Below are 7,311 nucleotides of genomic sequence, written 5' to 3' on the forward strand. Positions count from 1 at the left end.
AGGAGGGACGGTGGAGACCTCTGTTTACCACCCGCCCATCAGGAGGAATTCAAGCCTCAGACGCAGCCTGTGTAATTCCCCTCTTTCCCAAGCTCCTCCAATAGAACCGCTTGCTTTATTTGTCTTTAGAATTCAGAGCAACTAAAATGCTTTTGGGGGGAAAGCAGCCACCAGATGGCTACATCCCTTGTTATCCTTTTTCTGTCCTTGAATTTATATCCAGAATTTACGAAGTAAATTCACTAGCCGAGATCTTCCCCGGGCAGGAACAGCCACTTTCTCTCAGGAAGTTGTGCTTGCTTCAGTGTCCAGTCTCCCTCCTTTATCAGAGATTCCGTGTCCGTGCTCAATATGGACGTGAGGCAACTCTTCATTCTGTTGTGGGAAAACATCCAGCAGATGGGAGACGTGTGGACAGTCCTCTGCCCTGGTAGCCATGGCTAATGATGAGTTTTGGAGAGTGGTCATAGTTTCACAATGTCATGAGTCCTGAGTTCCTTCAAAATTCTTGGATGAACTCCATCTAGATTTAGGATTTATTTACATTTAATATGGCCACTTGATCCAGAAATTCTCTCTCTCTCTCTCTCTCTCTCTCTCTCTCTCTCTCTTCGTTCAACTAAAAACAAACTGGCATATAGATTATCTTTCTTCTCTCCTTGGAGTTGACATCATTTTTGTGGGTGGAATTTCATTAAACTGTACTCCATTGAACTCAAAGGAATGAATACAGTGTTCAGACTTTGACTTTACTGCATTAAGTCCCTGAATTAGCTGCTGGCTGAATATTGCCCTTAAATTGAAATTGTCATCAAATAGCTATCAAATGAGGTGACCAAAACAATCTGACTCAAAAATAGCTTATCTGTTTTTGAACATGACCAAACTGAATCCAATGCGACATTGTCACTTCTCAATTAAGAGTTTACAGGTTGCCTGAAATCTTCTTCTTTCTTAAACATCTTACTCAGCATACTTGATGTGTAACTGTTAACTTTCAGATTAGATCCATAAAGGTGCATGTGATGTCAGGTATGTATGCACACTCCTTCTGTTTGTTCATTCATTTTATTAATTCAGTCATGCATCTTATTCTATTTCAAGCCACATACCATGCCCTCATAAGGCCACTGGTTCTATGAAGTCAAATAAACATGATCTTGTTTTTTGAGAAACTGGAAATAAGTTGAGGCTCGTAATTCACAGCAGTCAGTGTGTTGCTCATGATGCTCAAGATGTGATTCTGAGCATGATTGTTGCTAAGGAACAAATCAGCAGCATGGGAATCATGAGGGTTAGGAAACGTGTCTTGGGAAGGTGACCATGAAGGACAGAGGATGGCACTGAGAAGGTGGCGCAGTGTGCAGGGGAAGCCACAGCAGGGACCCTCAGCCGGGCTCTGTGAGCGAGCGCAGCATGGAGTCTGCAGGATGCCTGCGTGACTGTCGCAGATTGGGCTTCTTAGGAAACAGACTCTCAGGCGTACATACATTGTGCCTGAGGCTGGTGAGCTCACTGCTGGCATGGGGACTTGTGGGAAGGAAGAGGAGCAGAAGGAAGGGAAGGGAAGGGAGGGGACCAAATCTGGCAGAAGTGGGGCTCTGGTGCAGCCCCAGTGGCTGAGACCAGGTGGCCCTCAGAGCAGCATGGATCTGGGGAGAGGCCAGGGCTGGGCTCTGGGTCATCTCCATTCACCGGGTGAAGGCTGCCCTGGGAAAGCTGCGCGGCTCTGGCGGGCAACTGCCACCCACTGGGCTGCTCTGCAGAGGCTGAGGGCACAGGGCTGTCACCAACAGTACCTCAGGTGGGGAAGTCCCCCTTGCCAACACAGGGAGGATCTGGGTGGCTCATCACAGCAGCCGATAACGTAAACCTCCATTTTGAGCAACTGAGGATGTTTGAAGATAAGTTTCAAGGGCAAAGCTATAAATTCAGGTTTGGGGTATGGAAGTTGAAATCTGTGGGTCACCTGCAGAGAAACGCTCCAGAATGTCTGGCTCAGATTTCAACCCAGAGGCGATGGTCAACGTGAGGGAAAACAGGCCCAAACCAGACTGGAGAAGAAGGAAGGAGAAGCATGAAAAGCTGCTGCTCCCAGATCCAAGGGAAGGCAGGGTTCAGGCAGGAGGCAGCAGGGCCGGGCCGAAGCAGCAGACAAGGAGCCCAGATCGTGTGCTGAACTCTGCAAAACCCGCTGAGCTCTCGCAGATACTTGGTGGACCCAGGGGAGGGGAGGGAGCTTGCCTGCGAGGCGCTGAGGACCCCAGGGTGTGAGGCACGTGGCTGCGTGAAGACGGGAGGTGGTTCCAGTCCACGGGGGAAGGAGAATCCTGGGAGGGCATAGGGACCTGGGGTCAAGAGACGCTTGGTTTTGGTTTAAGACTAGAAAGAGGGCATAGGAAAGCAGTGGGAGCGTTCATGGGACCGGGGACGGAGGCCTTCATTGTCTGATGGGTGGGTGTGGACGGAGTGTCACAGAAGTGGTGGGTACGGGGTTTGAGAAAAGTTTGAGAACTTCAACAGAGCTGCCAAGAGGGATTCTTCATTTACTCACTCAACAAAGGGAGGGAGCTCTGTGGAGATGGGGGGATGCTCCCTGAGAAGAGCAGGGGGACCCTCCGGAGGCTGGACAGAGCCGGGTCCTCCCAGGCTCGCTATGTTCTCAGGAGCGTGAGTGGGAGTCAGTGTCCTCACTGGGTCGAAATACCTGAAATAGCTTAGCAGGAGGAAAGGCCTATTGGGCTCAAGGTTTCAGAGGTTTCTGTCAGGAGTCACTTTGCAGCACAGGATGTCATGGTGGCACGTGTGGTGGGGAGGTCTGTCCCCCTCTTGGAGGCTGGGAAGCAAAAAGGGAAATATTCCCCTCCAGGGGCACTAACCCCCACCCCCCTGCTCAACACCTCTGGCTGGGGACCAAGCCTGCACACATGGCCTTAGAGGACACCTCCAAACCAGAGCAGAGAACCAGAGGGAGAGAAAGGTAGAGAGATGGGCAGCGTCTGACCACAGGTTGCAACTCTTCAAAAAGCCGGGGGCTCTGTTCTCTGAAGTTCTACCACGTAGGAAACTAACTTCAGGAAAGCACTTGAGAAGGGGAGTGAGGCAGTATTTGTGTTTTAGAAAGTCCTCCCTGGTTTCAGTGTCGAGTGGACAGAGACTGCAACACAAGGTTTGGAGGTCAGCCAGGCTGCCCATGAGTCCAGGTGATGAGATGTGGGGAGTCAACAGGTGGCTGGCCAGGAGAGCAGCGGCCAGGGGCAGGCTTCAGCTGCTGGTCTGTCTCCCCAGCGCGGATCCCCATGTCCTTCTGGCAAGCAGTTAAAGAAGGAGACCCCTGAATTCAGTCCTGAGCGGAGGGACCTGGGATGGCTGTGAGCCAGGTCGGGGTCTGGCACTGCCGGGATCCAGCAGCACTCTGCAGTGTGTTTCCCAGCACCCTCCTTCCAGGTGGGCTCTGAGCGGGCTGCTCCTTAGTCTCTCCGCTGTTGCTTTAGAATCAGCAGATGCCATCAGGCAAAGGGACTTGGAATATTAAGTTGCATCTCAGGGCTCCCTTGGCAAGACCTTGTGAGCTCTATAGTTCTCTAAACCTTTAAGAACATAGGACTTGTTTTTAAAGTACTATGTTCTACTAGTACTTGATGGTAAGATTGGCCCAACGAGCTGGAGTCGGAAGCTTCTCAGTCACCTCTCGAGGCTCTCATTTCTAGGACATTAGAGAACAGAAGACACCTCATAAAGTATCAGGCGCATGTGAGGCCCAGCTGGTGCCAGCTGTTATTGGTACACAAGAAAGGAGCACATGTCGACGGGAGGAATTGAATATCCACCGGCTGGCTACGGGAGCAACCCAGGAGGACACGTGGGGACTCGCTCCTGTGCACAGATGGAAGAAACCACCTGAGCGGTCACATTCCCCGAGGACAGAAGGGTGGGAAAGAAACATTAGTAGGTGCGCAGAAATGAAATCTGGAGACAAGTGGGTGGAGGGACTCACATCTGGGTTTTAACTTCCTGCATGAACATAATAGGAATGAAAGATGATTTTCTGGAAGTGCAGGGAATGGGATCAATTTAGGCTTTAAGGAAAGTGGAGGAATGTGTAAAAGTACTGTGCAGAAAGCCCCGGGGTGGAGTGCACGTGAGTCCAGGGAGTCCTGGGCGCAGCAGCACTGGCTGTGTGGGACTGGGGCTGCGGGGAGAGGAAGTGGGCCCAGGGCTCCCCGAGGACCACTGAGAACATGAGGCAGGGTCACCAGCAAGGGCGGTCAGAGGAGCAATAGGACAGGCAGTGGCACGAGGGAGAGGGAACTGCAAGTCAAATGCTAGGAGTCCTGAGAGGAGCCAGACTGGCACATCCAAGGGGAGAGGAGAGAGCCTGGAAGTACACGCCCCACTTACCAGAAGAAAAGTCCAGGTGCACGAAGACCAGAGACCCGAGGAGCACAGCCAGTCCCAGTCCCCCTCCCGTCCAGGAGAGGGCACCTACTTGGTGGGACGAGGGGGCTTCTCCCGCCAGGAGACAGCAGGTGGATGTTAATGGGCCAGGGTTCAAGAAAGTCTATGAAGGACACGGTGGGGGTGGGTGTCACCTCCAGCCAGAGGAAGATGAGACCCAAGAGCAGCAGAAACAGGACCTCGAAAGAGGTGCAGAGACACCGAGAGGGGAAATCAGTGGACAAGGACACCGAGGCAGCTCCTGCCGGTGCGTCCCGTCTGCTCCAGGAGGCAAAGTAAAGGCAAACACAGGAGGAGGAGATAGAAGACACGGGAAAGGAGCCAAGTGGACCTCTAGAGACGAAGAATACAGTGTCCAGGTGAGGAGCCGTGACGGGACGCCAGGGATGACTCGCGGCTCTGAGGGCAGAACAAATTCCCCTTCAAGTCAGTTACAGGGAGGAAAAATGGGGAAAGCGGAGGATGGGAAGGGCACAGAGGCTGTGAGACAGGGTCCTTGGGGACGCCTGCAGGGACATGACCTCTGAGCAGACAACATGGCAAGACAGAGATGAGATCCAAGAAGACATTGGCAAAGCAGGTTCCCAGCGTTGTTGGGGACAGTGGCCTTAGTCCAGCGCTGGGGGGGACTGTGGTCTTCAACATACTGCCACTTGCTAAGAGCTTTCTATGTGCCATCTCTGTTCTGGCCCCAGAAACACAGCGACACACGAGATACTGTCTGTAGTCTGTTTGGAGAAGCAGGCACGTCCACAGGAGCTGCGGGATTCTGAGCACAGGATGCCAGGTGCGCACTGAAGGGCACCACCTTCAAGGAGCGCTCCATGAGTTCTGGGCCCCGGATGCCGCTGTTGTCTCGCCCAGGTCTGGCCCCTGAGCAAGACGTACTGATGTTATGAGAAGTGCTGGGTTCAGGACCTCACCATGCCAGGTCTCCACATTATTCAGTATCACTGACTGTATCCCCACAAGCAGTGTTCGGGGACGCCGGGGACGCCAGGGCCTCCGGCCCCTGGAGAAGATCGCTCAATGCTGAAGCCCCCCTCTAGGGACCTTCCCCACAGACACCACCAACTACAAAACAAAGCATTGCATTTAGTCCATGGCTTCCTGCTTTGCACCCACCACAGCCCCTACACCCCTTTCTTCTAACAACACATGGCACGTGTCTCTTCCACTTGACTCTAGGCACAATGACGACCGGGAGTCTCACTGCTTTTGTGTGTGAAGCATTCTCCTGATCGTGGAAAGATACACATGACTTGACCTTTTGCATTTTAAAAACACACAACTTGGTGGCATTAATTGCACTCACAACAACGTTTGCCACTGCCACTGTGTATTTTCAAAGTGTCTTAAGCAAGTTTTGCATCCTTATCACACTGCATGGCCTGTGTGACTTTGATGGTAATTACCGACCGACTTGTTGAATGGATGCTTGGGTCAATGCATCGTCTGGAGCTTGGCAATAATATGAGGAGTTAAGATTTCCTCTGTTGCATGCAGAAAATGACAGGGAACAGAGGCTGCCAATGGGAACCAGCTGCCCCTGTTGGGCGCGGCCACCCCTGAGGAGTGTGTTCAGAGGGGACCTGTGCTGATGGCAGCCACCAGGCAGGCTCTCGGGGAGATGCAGTATGGCAGAGACACTTCAGTCAGGTGGGCCTGGTGGTGGTCGGGCCAGGTGGTTGGACTCCTACAAGCATTTAGGTGCTACTCAAAATGTCTGCATAAGTAAGTTTTCTCCCCTTGTCTCTAAGAGGAGAACATGATGGTCCTATTGCCACCTTTGGGGCTTTGGGAAATAGCTTGATAATAAGGGCTCCTCGCTGTGCCTCATTCACAGGCACACTTCAGGGAACCCGGTGTCTCACAGGGACGGGACAGTTCAACAGGTGCATCACAGGGACGGGATAGTTCCACGGGTATGTCACAGGGATGGGATGGTTCCCCGGGTATGTCACAGGGATGGGAGAGATCCACTAGAGATCCAGATGACGCTAAAATCACCAAAGAGAGTTTAATTTGAACAGTATTCATAAATTTAAAATTCAGCCTTTGTCGGCACTTGCAAATCTCATGTAACCTGCACAAAACCAATTTACCATTTCCGTGTTGCTGAGTTATTTCAATCCCTACAGTTGCCTGCCAGGGGAAGACGCAGGGCACTCAGAGACAAGGCTGGTTTAGAGCCGGGCTTTCATTAGGTACACACTGGGGAACCAGGGACTTCCTTTGAAATTCTGCCTTTTCTTTTTCACCCTTTTAAATGTTGTTCTTGATACATATTTGTACATTTATGGAGTACAGTATGAAAACTTGATATATGTATCTGATGTAAAATGATTAAATCAAGATAATTATCTCTTCTATCTCTGTGAACACCCACCGTTTCTACTTACTGGGAAACTTTTGAAACACATGCTAACTTGTCACCCTCCTGTGCCCTGGAGCACCAGAACTGCTATTTTCTCTCGAACAGGTGTTGGGGCCTATTGTCGGACCTCTGCAGTCCCTCCCCGACACTTCCCAGATCCTAGTGACCACTCTTCTCTCTACCGTCTTTTAACTTCCGCAAATGAGTGAGGGCAAGAGATGTCTGTCAGTGCCCGGCTTACTCCCTTAACACGAGGTCCTCCAGTTCCATCTGTGTTTCCACAAATGACAGGGTTTCATTCTTTTCAAGGCTCAATGACTTTTCCTTATTATGTACCTCACTGGCTTTATCCATTCATCCATCTGCGGACACCTTGATCGACCCTGTATCTTGGCTATTGTGAATAGTTCTACAAGAAGCCTGGGATTTCTCTTTGATCTACTGATTTCATTTCCTTTGGATCTATACCCAGTGGT

General features: G+C 51.4%; 1 long non-coding RNA gene across 1 annotated transcript; it reads left to right on the forward strand.

Annotated features, from left to right (window-relative positions):
• Positions 1-1,929: 1,929 nt before the first annotated feature.
• On the forward strand, positions 1,930-6,830 carry LOC125618676. The gene is made up of 2 exons (XR_007350049.1): positions 1,930-4,817; positions 5,154-6,830. It is a non-coding gene; the product is annotated as an uncharacterized LOC125618676 (long non-coding RNA).
• Positions 6,831-7,311: the final 481 nt, after the last annotated feature.

This window comes from Marmota marmota, unplaced genomic scaffold (genome assembly GCF_001458135.2).
Source record: "Marmota marmota marmota unplaced genomic scaffold, marMar, whole genome shotgun sequence".
Classification (NCBI taxonomy): domain Eukaryota; kingdom Metazoa; phylum Chordata; class Mammalia; order Rodentia; family Sciuridae; genus Marmota; species Marmota marmota.